Source organism: Lissotriton helveticus, chromosome 5_1, assembly GCF_964261635.1.
Source record: "Lissotriton helveticus chromosome 5_1, aLisHel1.1, whole genome shotgun sequence".
Lineage (NCBI taxonomy): Eukaryota > Metazoa > Chordata > Amphibia > Caudata > Salamandridae > Lissotriton > Lissotriton helveticus.
The window spans coordinates 582,440,249-582,461,324 of record NC_136065.1 but is presented as its reverse complement, the minus strand read 5'-3'; the positions used below and the strand labels follow the sequence as shown (position 1 = coordinate 582,461,324).

The following is a 21,076-nucleotide window of genomic DNA, read 5'->3' as shown; positions in this document are numbered from 1 at the left end:
GCAAAAAGTAGAGAAAAACCAAAAGTCAAAAACGATGTGTAACTTCAATGAATAATGAATACACATAAACCTTTATTCAGGCGTTAGTTATCAGTGGAAGCACAATTAGAAGGAAGGACCTGATCTCAGTTTGTAGACTCCAAACACTGGGCTACCGGACACATTCTTGAATGTTAATTTTTATTGCAAGTGGTGTCTTCAATTCAGTGAATGAGAGAGGAGATTGATTATGCTAGGCAAATGATTGGCATCCTTTCAGTACGGAGAACCGGGGTGAACAGATTAACAAGCATTAACAATGCAATAGGTCTCGCATTAATGGAAGTTTGAGCTATTGGTGTTGCATTATTATTAGCAACGCCAATAGCTCAAACATTCATTAATGCGAGACCTATTGCATTGCAAATGCTAGTTTAAAATGTGAGTGTTAATGCCTATAGTTTGGTGCAACTGAGTCATTTACATAATTATTTATGTTAAAACACGTGGCTTTTGTCCTCTGGCAACTTCTGTGTGTCTTGTCGTTTTCCAGTTGCTCTATTTGTCCATGGAGAGAGAGAAAGATACTTAAAAATATATATGTTTTTAACGAAGTGCAGTCGTGTCACCGAGTTGCACCCTTCAGTAAGTAGCACAAGCAAATATATTCCAGACTGAAAACAGTGCATCCTCACGGCGCCCACTTGTTCACTGCCTATGACATATTTGTTTTTGTTTTTTATTTTCTCGGTGAGGAACTTCGAAGGTTACAAAATGTCACAGGCGTTAAAGCAAAGCATCATTTAATTAAGCGAAACGAGCTCGCTGAGGTAAAAAGGGTAATTGGTGAATCTTCCTAAACCCCAGTATTTTCCAGGGTTGTTCTCTTAGAGCTGCACTGACGTCACAACCTAAAGCCCTAGTGCATGTGACCCGTTCTGTACCTATTAACCTTGGACGGGGCTTCCACACCACTTCTAAAACATACCCTAACACAGCATGCCTAGCAAAGCGAGCAGCGCATGCGCTGCAACGCTAGGCTCGACCTAAAAAGAGCATCCCATCCAGAATAGACTCACTAACATGTTCACAAGAAAGTACTGTAAACTAGGGATAGGCATTATGGAAGTACTATAACCCACACTGCATTGCCAGAGATCGTTAGTCTTGGTATGTAGAGCAAGTCCCTACTCATCTTGATTATTCTCTTGCAAAAAGTTACTACTTTGAAGCGTACTATAAGCACATTAAAAAGATATAGCATCAGGATCTGAATTGTGCTGCGATTACATACTGGTGAATCGCTTTACAATAAATGGTCTAATAGTGGGGTGTGTTGAGGCATTTAGCGTAATTGGGTGCTGCACACCAAGCAATTGACATTAGCTTTCCATTACTTACAGCTCTCCATCATATGCATCTTTATCACATTTATACGTAACTGCAAGGATATTCACTGTGGTATGGAAGTTGTTCGAAAAAAATAAACGAAACACTTTTTTTTATAAAAAAGCATGCAGGCAAAAGATGCATAAAGAATCAGACCCTACATCTTTACGGGGATGATGAATAAACACCCACAATGCTCTGCACCCCCCAGTCCCTTATTGTTGTTCCGAGCTTTATAAGAGCTACTATTCATTTCTCTTATATGGGGGGAGTTTCTCCAGGTCAGGGATTAATACATTTCAAGGACTTCGATAAAACTCCACAAATATGGTTAAGTAGCTCTGCATCCTCCATCAGGAGGTTGTCGCCATTATTAACAACCAAATCGGAAGAGTAAGTAGAATCCATAAAAAGGAGGAGAGGTGAAGAAGTAACAGAAATGATTTCTTTAAAACACCCTCATGTGAACATCTGCTTCAGCATCAATGTCTAGAGGGTGCTGCTTAGATCATAGCTGCCAAGGTTTCAGATTGCTGTGTGTGACATTTTCATAAAATCAGTGTAATTATGAGTGACATTTCAGCCACTATGAGTGACACTTTTACACGAGCAAAATCCAGCATTAAAGACAAGGGAAACATATATAAATATCAGAATGACACCCATTGAAACTCTAAGAAAATCTTAAACCTGCTGCTAATCACCAGAAATCTAAGGGAATTAACCTAGTGCCTTGCAAACGGATCGTAGTTTTGGGAATATGCAATGTAACATTCAAATGCTTTCCACAGTGGTAGACTTAATTTAATAATACCTTGTGTCTGCTGCTGTACAGTGGCCAAGTTAGTGTGTCCCCAGTCACAACGCTGGTTTTGAGGAGATCTCTATGCAGAACTGGTTATAGTGGCACTGTTCGGGTAATGTGAGAGGCAGGCCTGCCCTAATCACCTGCTCAGCCTCTCCTGGACTCAGGAAGTCCTAGTGAAGGAGAGTTCACACCGACCTTTGCAAACACGGCTACTTCGCCAATTAAGCCATCATGATTTACAAACCAGGAGGAAGACAGCATTCCGTTTTTCAGCAAAGCACACTCACATACACAATTTCCATTGCTGCACAGAGTGTCGATAAGCCTTTCTCTAACGACTTCGGAATTACAAGGTTTCCATAACGCACGCCTGCTGCCTGATGAGATTGCGCGCTGCTCTGGCATCATCACCGTTTATTACAAACACACACAGGCTCAGGTTACTTCCACATTAGTTGTTGCCACACTTTTATCTTGCTATAATTTAGCATACATGCACGTGCTAAATACTTGACCGTATAATGTGTCACCGACTAAATCACTTACTTAATGTTCAGAGACTGCAGCGGTCTGTGGCTGCACTGCTGCCCATGGATGGTGCACTCTCTGCAGCCTACCTGTTCTCGGACTGCTGACTGGGCACTCGTCCCGGGACCCCGGCGCCGCTCCCTGGCCAACCTCACTGTGAGCCTGTGTTTTGCGCCGCCTGCCGCGATGTGATTGTCATGCCTCTTGCGCAGCGGGCGGCCATGAGAGAGAGAGACTCTGGACGTGACGGCACCCTACCTGCCATCCGGATACTTCCCGGCGCAAACCGTATCATCTCCTCATCAGGGGTAGAAACCACTTTCTAAATGCAATTATAATCACACCCGATCAAGCTCCTCGTCTGATCTAGGGTTTCCCCCTATGTCTGGGAATGCCCAGGGCCTGAAGCCTAGCATGAAGATTCACAGCTCACAATTAATTCCGGCCCCCGTGGTGTTCCATGACTGACAGCACTCTGTGTAAACGGCCGCGCGCCACGCTGGCGCCACGGCCAGATATTGCGCAATGTTGCCAGGCAACACAGCAGGCAGCTGGGGCAGAGTGAGTTGATACAATGTAGCGCTCTCAGAGCTGAGCGCAGATGGTGCTTGAACTCGAGAGAACTGAAGCACTGAGAGCCGGTGAGGGGCCGCCGCTGGTGGCGCAGGTTGGCACGGCTGGTGGCGCATGTTGGCACGGCTGGTGGCGCATGTTGGCAGGTGGTGGCAAATGCGTGACAATGCATTTCAGTGCGGTGATGCGGAATACCGCACTGAAATGCGTGAGCGTCACACCTAATGCGTGATACTTGACAGGACTGTTAGATACTCAGAAAAAGTGTGCACAAGAATATATTTATGTCAACAGATGTTACCAAACAAAGTTCAATCAAAGAAAAATGATACTGTATTCCTCTAAGGGTTATAAAGAGAACGTTCCCTATCAGAATACCCAGACGTGTTCACACGAAATTAAAAATCAATCAAAATCTACTCAAAACGTTGAATTAAAACTCCACTACTCCTCGCCGTAGTAGGATGATTACATCGATAGTGGGCTCCTGAAGGGCTCTACTAATGACTGATCGTTTTTTTTCTGTTTGTACTTGTATTTTTTTCTATGCCTGGGACTATTCCACACATTTACGCGGCACGCCCTAGCAGTGCCATCGCTACAACAATAACAAAGTAGGACCTACACAGAATTTGAAATCTATATCAGTGTGAGTTTATGTGAAAGTTTAATGGTGTCTTCGGTCACAAAACAAGAGGGTGCTGATGGACCCTGCTAAGTAGCTGATAATGGTATGTCTCCTTCTTCTCCCTAATGTTTCATAGGCATTCTTTGACCTTAGCCCTCCTTCACTCCGTGAAACAGCCTGTGTTAGGACATCTGTTGGAAAGCTGCCCTTTCTGCAGGGTCACTCAGATTTTTTTTTGCCTTTCTGCTCATCCATATTTTTGCTGGCTATAGAACACTGTGCACTTCACTTCTGCTAAGCTATGGCAAGCAATTGTGCTCTTCCTTACACCATAGTGAAATTGGCATATATGGTGCCCCAAGTGTACACAGTGGCAGTAAGTTAAATATCACCAGTGGGCTGCAGGACTCATTGTGCCACCCACTGCAGTGACAACGTGAACCTGACTGCAGTCCTGCCACCAGTAGCCTAGCTGTGCATGATTGAACTGCAAATTCAACCTTTCCCTTCATCCAGACCAGCATCCATACAATGGGCCTCTTGTTGATATGCCAGTGTAAGATCCTGCTGGAGTGTCAAGACCTGCTTGACAGGCTTGCTGGGGTTTTTCATGACATGGGGGTGGCGGGGGGCACTTCTAAGGGGGGAAACAGAGTGGCAACTGGAACGAGACTGGACCATGCTGATGTATCTGCCTGCCATCCTGTGAGTCTAAGCACCTTCCCTGAGGTCCTGGGGATCTTTATAAGTACATATCCGTGGTTTACTGGGACCTAAAAGACTAAAGTCAGGAGATAAAATCCTTGATCAGGGCAACCCAAGTTACTGTATCTGAATTGGGCTTCTTCGCGATCAGCGTCAAATTGTGCCTAGGTCCTGTTCTACTGGGGTCAATGACTTTGTTATCTCTACTAAAGCCTTTAAAAATGTATATCTCTGGAACAGGATGATTGGGTCAAGGGCAGCAAAGTAAATGAGTACAATGGGTTTTACAATTTGGTAATGAAGAAGCGCGTGTGTGGTAATTGTTTTCCAAGAGCACCAACACCTTATTCATTTTAAGCTCACTGTACCCAGAGAGCTTGGGAAGGAAGCACACATCTTGATCAGCATCAGACTTTGCAAAAAAGATACCTTAGAGGGCCCTAAAAAGGGTAGTTCAGGGCCCCCTCAGCAGAAGGAACGGGAGTCCAGGATAGGTAGAGTATGACCTATTTTCTCTTATTTTGGAGGTGGATCCAAATGGTAAGCCGGTGGTCCCTGAGAGTGGGAGTCATCGCTTTCACTAGATCACAATGAATGGCTTAACTGTCAATGCTCTGAGAGATACCTGTGCAGGCCAGACTATGGTGATGAAAAAGCTGGTTTCCCTAGAGCAGTATCTGCTGGGACAGGCCTGTTGGGCAACCAAGGCCCATGGGCAGGACTCCTTCTGCCCTATGGCCCTGGCATCCCTTGAATGGAGAGAGGGAAGTGTCTCAGAAGAGGGTCATTGTGAGTCTCCAGATGGCCACTGACAGCATCCTTGGCAATGAACTTACACCAGAGAGAGAAAAGATGGATGTAGCAGCCACGCTGGGTGCTCCAACCCCTCAGGTTGCTGGGGGTACAGTCTCCAAGGAGTACAGAGGGGAGACGACCATTACAACGCGGTCTTTACACCGCACTACCATTACGACGCGGTCATCACAACGCAAGTCGTTACAACGACTTGCGCTGGATGCCGCTATATACTAAGGAATAGTATGATTTACTATTCCAACACCTTCCCTACTGTTACGTGGGCTGGAATTGGAATAGTAAATCATACTATTCCTAAGTCCAGCGCCTACAGCGCAAGTCGTTCTAACGACTTGCGTTGTGATAACTGCGTTGTAATGGTAGCGCGGTGTAAACACCGCATCTTAATGAGAGTGATCACTTAACGTGGCAAGGGGAGTATATGTGTTTGAACATGGGACAGAAGGGCCCAACTGGCTCAACATCCTATTTGCTTCATGCACGGCCGAAGAATCAAGATCAGAAGAGATCACTTCTGGCTGGCTCAAACTCACAGACCCTTTTTTTCTGAGTCGCTTTTTTAAAGATTGATGGGATTACCGCTTTCTTAGGAGGGGCTACAGGGCTCATAGTAGAGAGTTCTCCCGGAAAATTGGTAGGCTCCTCAACTAAAATATCTTCACATTCCTGTATCAGATTATCTATCCTATCCAACACACAATTAGCAGCGGCATTTTTTGTGTGTTTCCTCATCCTCTTTCTATTCCTTGGCTCTACTGGTATCCCATTGCTTCCCCAACACCCTCCATTACTTTCCTTTTCCCCATTGCTCGATCCGTACGGACTCTATAGATGTCTAACTAAGGCTCTATTTATTAAGAGCAATATATCCAGATCACTGCAGCAGAAATAAAATGCTAATAACTCAGATCAAATATGGGGGACAGCAGGGATACTTAAAGCAGTCTGATGATTTAACGAATAGTCAATACCTTGTAGTCAATGCTCCAGGGCAAATTAAAGAGACCAGGCCCTGCCCTGCCTCTTCCTGGCTCGGACGGACTCAGACGGGCCCAATATTTGTTTGGTTCTGTAATTTTGTTCCTAATCCGAGGGGGTCATGTTTCTGAGTGAGTACAAACCCCGGCCCCAATTGAGAACGCTGATGTCAAGGTCTATAAGCAATGTCTCTGTGAGATTACCATCTACACTTGGGTGGTTTGGATTATGATTCCCATGCATCCTCTCTCCCTTTGTTCTTTCATAATTACTAGTGAGCTCTCTGTCTGTTGCTCAACATTGTTTTTGATAGTTTCCTCTGGCAGTTCCCTGCCACTGCCTAAAACGGTCTCCTACATTTTACTTGCTATTATAAGGTGCTTGGCCCTTCTTCAGTACGTTGCTCACCTGAAAGAAGGTTCAGATATTAGAAGTCGTTTTTCGTTTATACCTTTTTATTATTTCAGCTGGTTTGCTGCAATGATCATCTTTCATAAACGCGTACATGGCCTGATGTCGGCATTGGTGAACATGCACCATAAGATTACATACAGTTGGATTCCTGAGAAATTCATTATACTGTGACAAATCAGTATTTTTCTGTATGATGTTTTCAGCATCAAATTCTTTACCTAGATTCTTTGGCTAGTATTTCTACAGGTGTGGCATTTGAAATGTGTTTATGTTAATAAATAAAACTAACCAATTCGTTAATCATTTCCAAATACCACCAATCCATTTTGAAAATGACAGAATTCCGAAAAGTTATTAATGTATTTATGGCAATAAAGCCAATATTTGCCCTTAGTTGTTTAGTCATCATTGCCAAAGATGGACTGTCTTTTTTTATTCTTTTTAAATACGGCTAGACTAAGTACTTGAGAGATGACTGTACCGCTTAGAGGTGAAGATGGGATCAAGTTATCAACTACCATTTGTACTTTGAGGCCTAGTGGTTTTCTTCTGTCAACTTATGTTTTTTTCATTAGGGATTATGGCCCTACAAATTAAATGTTTCTGCACACCAGTAGGAGATTCCCTTCCCGAATTGTCCAGGCAGACCTTTTATCACTGAAATGAGATGGCCAACAGTGGTCCACTTTAACAAAAATAAGTCTGCCCTCAGGATAGCTCTAAAAAAATTGACATTTTTGATTTCCTAGATGTGGACTGCTTGTATTCTGGTAACATAATTTGATGCATGGAAATATTCTTTTTCAATAGGCTGCTTATTCACACGAAAATGTATTCTAAAAGTCTGAAGCTAATTAATAGCAAATAGTGAAACTTTCATCTAGTGAACAGAAACACTGTTCTGCTCCAGGATGCAAAATAAACAGAAACAAATTAGGGAAGGAAACAAGGGAAACATTGAAGAACAAATGTGGGTCTTATTTTGAGTTTGGTAGCCACAATATTTGACCAAAAACATGTCAGAATACCTTGTCCACCAACCCAGCAGCACTTGCATTTAGAGTTGAGAGACCGCTTTGTTTCCTACAGCAGAACCTATGCTGGCACCACCAGCAGAAACATTTGACTGATGGCCTGATTGTAATTAGTCTGTCAGCCAAAATACCTCAGATCATCTACTCCATTTAGGAAGGGAATTCAACGTAAAATTTCTAATGCGGGACTGCCAAGAATACCCTAGCTGCTATGAACAGAAAAGCAAATAAGTGACCCCCACATCCTGCAAGAAAACTCACAGTGTGTTTGGGCCATTTGTTTTCGTTTTTCAAATAATACGCTCTCGCTTTGGGAGTGTGATTTTGGAAAAAACAAAAAACGTTGTTGTACGGGTGCACTCAACATGGCACCTGCATAGTAATGCTTCAGTGCCTTCAGCAGAATCACCATCGTGGTAACTGTGTCAAAGGCCCAGATAGCTCTACCTTGCTGGCAAAGATCTCAAATACAGAAGGCTGCGCTCTCCATGTGTAGGTGGAAAGGAGAACAGAACCCCAAACACTAAAATGGTCCCTTTTCCTTTTTGAAAGATTATTTAAGAGTCTTATATAAACATCTCACAAAGCTATAGTGGTCAAACTTTTAAGACATGTTTATGATCTAACTTCTGCATGTCTCAAAAGTAGTGCCCCATGCTTTACTTGTTATAATGGAAACAACATTAACTTCACATGGAGAGTCGGACCTTGCCACAAGAAGAAAAATTTGATAAAACAGAGATGAAAAAAAACGAAGAATAATTCAGCGGAAGGCTGCAATTATTGGGAATACTGTTCTTAAAGAAGGAGGACACTGAAGACTAAATTAATTAAAAACGATTGCCTCTCTGGGTTTTGAAGTTTGAGAAGCAGTAGGAGCCACGGCTTCTAACATCAAGTCTGTGATCTCACACTGCCATAGTGTACCAGTTCACTTACATTTTTTTAAATGACCTTTTAAAAAATTGTAGGACTTAAAGAAGAAAGAAACCCAAAGGAATAAAAAAAGAAAACAGCAGCAAAACATAAAAGCCATGCAAGAGCCTAAATGTCCAGGTATCCACCCTGAGGGAGAAAAAAATACACTAGTCTGATGCAGAGTATTTATGGTACTGGCAGCCTAGATGTGACAATGTCCCATCCCCAAGGCAACTTCAATTTCAACGAAAAGAGGGAACATTATTCGATATTTGTTTTTGGATGTTACTGTAAAATTAATATACAAATAAAATTCTGGAATCCAGCTGGACCAGGAGAGATAAACATACAAGTTATAAAGATCCCAAGAATATTCATGCAGTGAACATTCACTTGCAGTGTGAATGCCATGGAAGCTTGTGAAAAAGCGGATGTCCACATGTCATTAACTTAGAAATTAAGGGATTCAGATGTCTGACTAGCAAGAGGGATGTTATGAGCTGGGCTCGAGAGATTGAGTGCCTCCCCAGAACTTGCTATGACCATGCCGGTTCTCATGGTTATCAACCACACATGCCCTAGCAGCCGAGCACCTTTAGCGTTTGCAGCCATCCACCTTACTAGACCTGGCATTCAGGTGAGGAAAATTGAATTTTGCCTTGTCATGTGTGCCTACGTGTTCCCCATCCTATGATATATGTGCATGATCGATATGCATATATCCCCCTATGATCGATTAAAGACGCAATTATAGTTGTGTCCAACTCTAGTATGCCAGTTTCCAGTTCTCGTGAAAGCAACGAGTATTAGGCCTATGTTAGCCACGTTTTACAGTATGCACGTTATATTCCCCGCATTGTCCCCGTTACTAGGCCTCAAAGGGCCCGGACACCAGATTCAAACTCCAGTCTCCTGAATCCACTCCGAGGAGCGATGCAGCCCCCACCTGCATCCCTGACCCTTCACTTACTTCCTGCCGCGCAGCGCGGTGCCCGGCCTGGCTCTGCCTGCCTGTCTGCCAAGAATATGTTATGCCTCTAGTTATCAGTTCAGCTCTACGTCTTCACATTCCTAAGCTAACGAACCGCATAAACAGCTTCAGCTATAGTCTAGTCTTTCTGTCTCCATGTAAGAGAATTACTGTATTAATATTCATAGAAGATTTATAGCACACACAATACATGTAGAATATATGCATGCACCAGCCTTAGTGTCAAGTAGCCTTTGCCCTGATAACTTTTAGATTCTATCAACATGTACTCCAAACACCAGATACCAGATATGCTATAGGTACATGTCGTCCTGACATCGCAGACTTTAGTCTCCTCTTCTAGTGCAGAAGTCATAGCCCCCAGTTCTCCCCGGTAACACGTCATGGCCCGTTTGTGCGCACCACTAGGTTAAAGGTTCCAGCTGCTCAGGTAGCCCCCTCTATGTATCCACCCACTTTATGACACTTCTGTGACGTTCTCATCACATGTCTACGTGCACGCCCTGTGCACGCCTTCTTTTCACGCCCATGTGTTCTTATCTTACGCTTGTCACTTGTTACGCCTACTGTATGTAATGTAATTGTGATGTTTTACTATATATACCTTGTACTGTTAATGAGACGTTGCAGCTGCCTTCCTTGCCATTCTATTTCAGGCTGTTCCGATCCTGTCTCTTCCCTTATGCCTGAATAAAGCCCGTTCGACTCAGATACATCGGATCCTGCCTCTTATTTATTTGAGCTATCTGTTTTATTAATGTATTCAAAAATAGTACCGGTAATTAATTATTTATTTACCACATAATGGCGCCCGAATAGGGACGAGCCCCTTCCCCACGCGCCGGCGATGTAACGCAGGCCCCCTGACCCTTCTACAGCCGTGACGGAACTCTACCGTGCACGTGCAGATATTTCTGCTTCAAGTCTCCCTCAGGCCCACGGAGGAGACGGAGACTGCGGTCCGGCATCCAGACGAGGCGGTGTGGAATGCGGTTCGTCCCGACCAGAGCCCAAGCCGAGAGAGCAAGGTCCGAGGTATCCGGAGGCCCACCTGTTTCTGAAGTCCGAAGTTCGTAGTCCGACGTCGTAGCAGTCCAGTCCAGTCCGAGGCCTTCAGTTTCTGCTTCCCGGTGAGTACCGTTGCGGGGGAAGTATCTAGACAGGTTCATTAGTTTGTTCCTGGTCCGATGGGTTTGGGTACACAGATCCAGTCCGAAGTATTCACCTAGGTGGATACGGTATGACGTGTCTCTTTATGAGACCGGTATGTTCTGTACTGTTTTAGCAGTGCATCCAGTAATTCTAGTAAGTCCGTTCTCGAGAAATTCAAGTGTTATGTTTTCAGTGTATCAGGTAGTAGTCTGTTCGAACTGTTATTAATGTATTTCTATGTCGTGGTATGAGTGATTTGTTTGCCATTTCATTACTGTGATTATTGTGTATTGTGCTTAGTTCAAGTAAGGCTCCGAAAAATGCCTCTGTTTTCGAAATTACGTCAGATAAAGACCAGAAAAGGGTTACTCGAAGAATCAGTTCCTGTCCCTCCTAGGGACAGTCCTGGACATTTTATGTATCACAAGCATGGCTTAGATGCCATATTATATCTAGACTTATGGGTGGATTACACCAAGGATCTTGAAGAGAAATATAGATGGCCTGTATCAGGTACATGGGATGCCGAGTGCATCATGCGAGTAGAAGAAGCATTATGGAAAAAGAAAGCCAGACAGTCCCAGAAAGATGCCATCGAGTTATGGCGCAAAGAATCTCATAAAAGAACCTAAAAAGAATTCAGAAAAGCAGAGTTAAGTAGGGAATCCGCAGGAAAAGCCCAAGAAAGGGAATTAATTGAAGAAGGTGAACGAGTTAGAGCAGAACAGTCAGATAGACAGAGAAATGCCCTTATTAAAGGTATGTATCCTCTTCTTGCCGAGGGCTTGCCGAAGGCAACCCCGGAAGCACCCTGTAATTTACCGCCACCATTGGTCCCGATTAAGCTACGTCATAAACCGACCGCAGCTGAAATTTTTCTTTCGTCCTACTTGGACGACACAGTCCCGGAATATGCAAATCGTATTCCGCCTGCTCACGCTCAGCACCCTGTTAATAATGTAATTCCTGCTCCTCCAGCCACTGGTCCCGGGGACCACGTTAATGTGCCAGTACCCCCGGACCAGCCCACAGTAAATGGACCCGTTTTGCCAGTCACTCTGCCAGCACGTACAGTATTAACTGACGATTCCAGTTCAGGAGGTGCGGGGGGAGGTGCTCCTATCACCCCGCCTCAAGTAAGACGACTGACGCCGCGAGATGCAGCGTTACAGCGTACGCCAAAAGTGGCTACATACGCAGACCTCAAGAGACTTCTTACCGACTGTATATATGATCCAGTCCCAGGCGAAGATCACATGGTATTATATTCAGTACGTTTAAGACGGGTTGCCAACTTTTTGGTCACCCTGCCCGACATGAAGGATCATCTAGACAGAATATATCGTTTTGTCCATACAGGAGAGAATCCAGGAAGTATTCACGAAGCTATGGCACACAGAAAAGCCGAGATTCAACATATGATTTTACAGTTCTTGATTAACTGTTTAATAAGAGAGCAAGATTATCCTGATCAAGACGAGATGAAAGGCCTGACTAGGTGGAGTGATAATATAGCCGAGGGAAAACACAAGACACTAGGTAGTATAGAAAGTATGTACAAGAAAATTCGTAAAGAAATTATAAGTATACACCAGAAGGAGGAAGCAAAAAGAGCAACCGAGAAAGAGAATGACTCTTCCAGTGAAGAGGTAGACAGCGAGAATCCCGCCAGAATAGCGTATGTAGGTAGAACTAGACTTTCCGACCGACATTCACGTCTAGATTACAAGAAAGTTTTTCCTCCTCCAGTACCAGAACAGTGTTCTCTTGAACAAGTATTCCAGGCCACCGATCAAATTCTGAAATCACGAATAAGTTATAGCGAGCTTAGTACAATGCATGAACAAGAACTAGCCCGATCAGCAGTCCGTTGGACTAGTGATTCTACCACGTTTCCAGATGAAATAGTGGCCCAAATGTTTCTGAAACTGCCCCCAGCCGAGCAGCGTCTGGTGGGTACGTATATGATCCAACACCTCATTACATTGTATGAGGATCAGCATTCTGATCCAGGTCCTTTACATGATGTGCTGAACAAGTTACTCTTAAACAGATGGAAAGGTCTAGGTACCGATTTAATTAGTGTCATATTAGAACAGCGCCATAAATACAGAACGTTCCTGAATCCGCATTTTGTTCCTGTTCCACCTCCAGAAAGAAAATCATTCTACATAGACAGACAGAATCCGTTACGAGAAGTACATCCAGTTAAGGGAGAGGGGGGTGGTCTAGAACGAGTATTTGTTTACACCCCTATCACGAAAATAGAACTTCTGGAAATGAAAAAGTTAATACCCTGTCACGATAAAGATCCAGCAGGGTTCCACCGTGAATTAAAGGACATGCTCCGTATGGGAGAATACACGTATCCTGATATCATTAACATGTTAAAGGTCCTGTTGCCTGCGGGCATATACGAAAAACTTAAAGAAAAAGAATGGGAGGTGGGAGAGAAAAAGATAGATTGGACCGCATTAGAGACTGAAGATAATACACGAGTTCCAGGTACCGGTCTTGGGGAAAAAGCTAAAGCATTGCCCGAGTTACTGATACAAGTCTTGCCAAGATTACTAGCCACGAAAAAGGAAGACTGGGATGCCATCTCAGCCTGTAAACAGAAACAAGATGAAGACACTAGTGATTTTTATTCTAGATTTGAGAAATGTTTCATTATTAATAGTGGTCTGAAAACAAGTAGTGAATCGTATCCACATCTTTTTGTTACCAAACTAGTCGAGAATTCTTTACCACAAGTTAAAAATCGAGTACTGAAAGTCGAGAGTACCTGGCAAGCTAATACTCCGTCACAGATGCTTCAGATGTTACAGTATCACCAGAACAGAATTAGGGAGGAGCAGGAACATGAAAGGAGACGTATGAAAGACACGAAAATGAAAGTACTAGTTGCACAGTCTGTTGGACAAGACAGTCAGAAGAGGGGTACGAATCAAGCTAGTCACCCTGCAACTCCCGTTAAAGGGACATGCAATTACTGTAAACAGCCAGGTCATTATATAAACGAATGTGCAGTTCTGAAACACAACATAGCTACTGGTAAAACGAAAGAGAGACCACGTCCGCCTAGACAAGAACAAGTTTCACAGACTTCCCAGCTACCGCAGAATGCACAGCAGACAGTTACAGTACCGCAGCCTATAGCTGCCACACAGCACGTTACACAGCAGATGTACCAGTATGCACAGTCAGAGTATCCAGATTATCAGCCGTATTCATGAAACAGCCTAGAGAGGGAGGTTGGCTTGCCTCTCATCGAGATTCCTGTAGATCAAGAGGGTCCCTATGTGCATAGTCAAGTATTAGGGAAAGACAGAAAGTTTCTGATTGATACAGGGGCAAGTAGGACTACCATCAGTCATGACGAGGTTCCAGGGGCTCCGCTCTCAGGCTCTAGAAATGTTTCCCTTGGATTTTCAGGAAAGCCTATTGTTAATGAAATATCGAAACCAGTTACTCTAGAAGTTGGTCCATTGTCCCGAACTACAGACTTGTTACTAACAAAATCATGTCCAGAAAATTTACTAGGCATTAAAACCCTGAAAGAATTAGGAGCAGTTATATGCTGCTCCCCAGAAGGGGTGCGACTGTTTCTGCGAGATTTTAAAGGTCATTATGTATTACGTGATTTTGATCCACGATTATTGAATGTACCGCAGCATTTATGGGCGCAAGGTCCAACTGATGTAGGTTGTATGCACATCACACCCCATCGTGTCACTCTGAAGAAAGGTGTTGTATTACCACGAATCCGACAGTACAAATTGCCACCTGAGGCTGTAGCAGCCTTATCCAAAATTATTGACGAGCTCATTGCTCAAGGAGTAGTTGTAGAAACTGACTCCAATGTATGTAATTCTCCTATCATTCCGATTCTGAAACGTACTGATCCCAATGCACCTCCAGTTTATCGACTAGTGATTGACCTTCGAGAACTTAATAAATGTATCATACCCCAGTACCCAGTGGTTCCAGATATTTCTTCCCTATTAACTGCCATTGATTCTGAAGCTACGTTTTTCACTGTTATCGATCTCAAAAACGCATTCTTTAGTGTCCCCATTCATCCAGACAGCCAATTCCTTTTCGGATTCTGTTTAAATGGAAGGAGCTATAAATTCACACGAGCTCCTCAAGGTTTCACAGAAAGTCCTAGCATTTAGAGTCAAGCACTTAAAAGACAACTAGACAATATTCGCATGCCAACTGACACTGCTCTGCTCCAGTATGTCGATGATCTTTTGATCACAGCTCGTTCTGAACGTGACTGCGAACGTGCGTCACTTACAGTTTTGTATTTCCTGGCCGAAATGGGGCACAAGGTGTCCCCTTCCAAATTGCAATTCTGTGTCCAGCAAGTGGTCTACCTAGGACACTTACTGTCCAAGAGGGGTAGGCAGTTGACACCTGACCGTATCCAGTTAATAGCACATCTTCCACAGCCCAAGACTCAGAAGGAGGTACGAGCTTTTATCGGCCTCACTTCTTACTGCAGACAATGGATTCCTCAGTATGCATATCTAGCCAAGCCACTGATACAGTTAACGACACAGGAGGCAGCCGTATCGACTGCCCTCCCTTGGACCCAAGAACACACACTTGTTTTCAATGAGTTAAAGAAAGCTTTATGCCAAGCACCTGTTCTAGCAACACCGAACTACAGTAAGCCTTTTACACTTTTTGTTACTGAACGTGATGGTACTGCATTATCTGTTCTCACACAAGATCAAGCAGGACAACACAAGCCCTGTGCTTATTTTTCTAGCACATTAGATCCAGTGGCCCAGGCTCTGCCTGCGTGCCTCAAGTCAGTTGCAGCCACAGCTCTAGCTATCAGACAAAGTGATTCCATAGTGTTAGGACACTCCCTGACAGTACAAGTTCCACACTCCGTGGAAGTTCTTTTAAACCGAACACAGACTCAGCACTTGACAATTGCACGTTTAACAGGATATGAACTGACATTGTTTCAGCCACACATAGAAATCAGACGCTGCAACATTTTAAATCCAGCTACACTGTTACCGTCAGTTACTTCAAATCCTGCCACACATGACTGTGTGGAAGTTGTTAACACCATGACAAAGCCAAGACAAGACTTGACAGACATTGCATTACCTGATCCCGACCTGACACTTTATGTGGATGGTTCATGTATGAGAACAAGTACAGGAGAACTAGTAGCCGCGTATGCAGTGACTACTGAAACTGAAGTTATAGAAACACATCGTATTGACACCCTGTCTGCTCAAGCAGCAGAGCTTGTCGCTCTGACTCAAGCCTGCATACGAGCTAAGAACCTGAAAGTAAACATATACACAGATTCACGTTATGCATTCGGAGTCGTACACGACTTTGGAGTGCTCTGGCAAGAAAGAGGTTTTATGACTTCTCATGGAACCAAGATTCAGCATGGCCCCCTCATTCAAGCTCTGTTAGATGCAATACATTTACCGACAGCTATCGCTATCATGAAGTGCAAGGCACATACGAAAGTCACTGGCATCATTTCCCAGGGTAACGATCTAGCAGATCGAACAGCCAAGCTTACAGCTCAGACTCCAGACATTTCAGTTAACACGACACAGACAGACATTCCAGATCAGACTACTTGTATGACAGTTAAGGACCCTACACAAGACGTAATAGATATACAGTTACATGCTACTCCCGATGAAATCAAGAAATGGTCTGAACAAGGAGGGGTCCAGACAGATCAAGGATGGTTGACGAAGGGAAAAGCCACATGGTTTCTCCCCGACTCTATGGTTCAAGTCATTATTAACACCGCACATAGTCCAGCACATTTAGGAGAAAAAGCCATGTTAGACAGTATTCAGAACCTTTGGTTTAACAAGCACTTACGAGCAGCAGCCAAGCAGAAAGTGCGTACCTGCATGATCTGTTGTCAGTTCAATCCAGGTAAAGGTGTCCCGGTGGAACAAGGTGGATTCCATCCTCCTGACCACCCTTTTGAAGTCCTCCAGATGGATTATATTCAGATGGAGCGATGTCGAGGTTTCAAGTATGTCCTCGTAGTTGTATGCGCTTTGTCCAGGTGGACAGAAGCCTATCCAGTTCCAGATTACACTGCTGCGACCACTGCCAGGCAGTTGGTTCGTGAGTTTTTCCCCCGCTATGGATTACCTAGGGTCGTGTATTCAGATAACGGCCAGCCATTTTCATCCGAGCTCATGAAACAAGTATCCCTTCTGTTAGGGTACCAGTGGAAGTTCCACTGTGTACGACATCCTGAAGCAGCCGGTCTCGTAGAGAGACATAATCAGACTCTGAAAATCCGCATTGCCAAAGTATGCGCAGAGAAAGGCGTAGATTGGATAGTAGCACTGCCAGTCGCCCTTTTCTATATGAGAATGGTCGCTCACTCCCGCTCAGGTCTGTCCCCCTTCGAGGTAGTGTTCGGTCGTCCCCCAAACATGTGGGGTACACCTAGACCACGTACAATTACAGATGTTGACAGTAATATGCTGACAGATTACCTGGCCTCCTTGATGTCTGCACTACACTCTTGTCGTTCACAGGTTGCCGCTGCTTTTCCAGACAACACCGAAGTGAAACCGCATGAGGTCATACCAGGCGACCTCGTTTTGATTCGTAATTTTGATCGTTGAAGTCCGCTGGAGCCCCGCTGGAAGGAGCCAAGACTTGTATTGCTAACAACCAGGACCGCCGTGAAGATTGAAGGCAGGAAGGGGTGGTTGCACTCCAGTCATGTAAAGAGATTCCATGGCCTTCGGCCAAAGACTGTTTTCAAAGACTGCCCCGTTCTCAAGGACTGCCCAGACACTGAATCTAAACTTCCCCTGTTAGAGAAAACTCCGCAGCAGGAGTATAAAGAGAAATTAAGGTCTAGTAAGTCAGCCAGTTTAATTGTCTAAGTCCCTCTCGGGTGAAACGGTTAGACAGGTTCCTGACATGTATGAGATAGACCCACACAGTGAGAGAGTTAGTCAAAACTCTAAGAGAATACGTTATCAAAAGAATCTTCGAAGTCGATGTATTGTTACTTTATTCTTTATGCTATTTCTGAGTCTTATGGTTACTTGCATAAGTTATACTTTACATTTATGTTTTCCTATTAATTCACATGTACATATGTTCTCTAATGTTACAGTAGAGCACACTTTTAGTGACCTGCCTCCTCACGAGTTATCCTATCGTCTTGCCATGCGCAATAATACGTTTATCCGAATGTTACACTATTCACACCAGACCAGCAATGCCACTAATTGTTGGGTGTGTGGTCGACTCCCCCCTTTCCAGACACCGAAGGGAGTTCTGCCAATTTTTCCTTATCCGTTTTCACATAATGGTTCGTGTGGAGCATGGTCCACGTTAACGTCATCCTCAAATGATATGTCCCTTCTGAATAGAACATGTTTCCCAGACAAGGAAGGTCCTTCCCATAGAACAGGGTTAGATCTAGAAAATGAAGTATATGATCTAGGTAATTATTCCTCGAATTTCATGGTTTTGAATGTTCAGTCCGAGACTACTCCAGATTTGCCTGCCATTTCAGTTCTACCCGTTAAAGGCGAATTATGTGTCAGAAAGAATGGTTCCGCACATGTAGGACATAGTGATTGTACTACTATGGTCGAGTATAGTGACAGTGGGAAATCTATTTTCAAAGCCTCACGTCATTCTTATTTTGTATGTGGCCAGACCGCATATGTTCGTCTGCCCCTCGATTGGGATGGAACATGTTACATTGCCTTCCTACTGCCACCAGTTTTTCTAGCCCCATCTGATTATCACAGAAACACACATCTAGTACACGTTAGATATAGAAGGGAGACTGAGTCCCCAATTGTCGATCAAACTGAAACTGCATTAGAACAGTATCAAGACTTCAATAAAGGTTTCTTTTTCTTCATAGGTCCTGTCCAGAATAGTAAGCTAATACGTAGGCTAACCAGAACCCTTGAAGCAGTAGTGAATGAGACTACTTCCGCTCTAGGTAACTTAACTGAAGAGCAATCTGCTATGAGATTTGTCGTGCTCCAAAATCGTCTCGTCCTTGACGTCATACTGGCCGATAGGGGAGGAGCTTGTAGAGTCATCGGATCTAGTTGCTGCATTTTCATTCCTAATAACGCACCGTCTGTTTATTCAGCTATAACCAGACTTCATAAAATAGCCCATCAGTTACACCAGAATCCAGGCACCTGGACATGGTCCGGTTGGCTCTGGAATATAATATCTGCCTGGGGATGGAAAGTGTTGTCATTTCTAGGTATAGCAGTAATGATCATATTCAGTTGCTGTCTCTGTTTACAATGTGGCCCTGCGATTTGCGGCTTGTGTGCTACCTCTTGTATTCCTAGTCCTAAGTCCCGTTCCAAGACAATTTGAGACGAGCAAATGATGTTATATGAACAGATAGATGGTATCATGAATATTGATGTTTCCTGATGGAAACGTAGGGCACAAGGAGGGAATGAGGAAAATTGAATTTTGCCTTGTCATGTGTGCCTACGTGTTCCCCATCCTATGATATATGTGCATGATCGATATGCATATATCCCCCTATGATCGATTAAAGACGCAATTATAGTTGTGTCCAACTCTAGTATGCCAGTTTCCAGTTCTCGTGAAAGCAACGAGTATTAGGCCTATGTTAGCCACGTTTTACAGTATGCACATTATATTCCCCGCATTGTCCCCGTTACTAGGCCTCAAAGGGCCCGGACACCAGATTCAAACTCCAGTCTCCTGAATCCACTCCAAGGAGCGATGCAGCCCCCACCTGCATCCCTGACCCTTCACTTACTTCCTGCCGCGCAGCGCGGTGCCCGGCCTGGCTCTGCCTGCCTGTCTGCCAAGAATATGTTATGCCTCTAGTTATCAGTTCCAAAAACAACAAGTGATGGACTGAATGTGGATCAATGTCACACACTCCCCCAGTCAAAAGATCTGGGCCCAAATCCATCGTTTTTTTGCACTCCACACCACCCTGGGTTAGACAATGGCGATATGCAAATCAGCTCTGACCCTGTTGCCCCATGGGAACAGTCCAGTCCGAACTACAAAAGCCATGTCCTTCACTGAACGGAATCAAGCATCCGAGGACCGGACCGGTTTCGAGGTAACACCTCTCTTCAGCCTGGCTAGCTTGTCTCCAAGTGGTGTGGAGTGCCTGGGACCCACGTCTGGGCATCCCCAGCGCACTTAGGGCGGCAATTGCAAAAACAACAAGTGATGGACTGAATGTGGATCAATGTCACACACTCCCCCAGTCAAAAGATCTGGGCCCAAATCCATCGTTTTTTTGCACTCCACACCACCCTGGGTTAGACAATGGCGATATGCAAATCAGCTCTGACCCTGTTGCCCCATGGGAACAGTCCAGTCCGAACTACAAAAGCCATGTCCTTCCCAGAACGGAATCAAGCATCCGAGCACCGGACCGGTTTCGAGGTAACACCTCTCTTCAGCCCAGCTAGCTTGTCTCCAAGTGGTGTGGAGTGCCTGGGACCCACGTCTGGGCATCCCCAGCGCACTTAGGGCGGCAATTGCAAAAACAACAAGTGATGGACTGAATGTGGATCAATGTCACACACTCCCCCAGTCAAAAGATCTGGGCCCAAATCCATCTTTTTTTGCACTCCACACCACCCTGGGTTAGACAATGGCGATATGCAAATCAGCTCTGACCCTGTTGCCCCATGGGAACAGTCCTGTCCGAACTACAAAAGCCATGTCCTTCCCAGAACGGAATCAAGCATCCGAGGACCGGACCGGTTTCGAGGTAACACCTCTCTTCAGCCCGGCTAGCTTGTCTCCAAGTGGTGTGGAGTGCCTGGGACCCACGTCTGGGCATCCCCAGCGCACTTAGGGCGGCAATTGCAAAAACAACAAGTGATGGACTGAATGTGGATCAATGTCACACACTCCCCCAGTCAAAAGATCTGGGCCCAAATCCATCGTTTTTTTGCACTCCACACCACCCTGGGTTAGACAATGGCGATATGCAAATCAGCTCTGACCCTGTTGCCCCATGGGAACAGTCCAGTCCGAACTAGTGGAAAAACAATGGATTTGGGCCCAGATCTTTGGACTGGGGTGAATGTGTGACATTGATCCACATTCTGTCCATCACTGTTGTGTTTGCAATTACCGCTCTA

The 21,076-nt window shown here is 44.5% G+C and overlaps 1 protein-coding gene across 2 annotated transcripts in view; it reads right to left on the bottom strand.

The window, feature by feature from the left end:
• The window catches only part of PER3 (period circadian regulator 3), a 361,451-nt gene that overhangs the window by 29,277 nt on the left and 311,098 nt on the right, over positions 1-21,076 (bottom strand). The gene's annotated exons all lie outside the window — the stretch shown is intronic.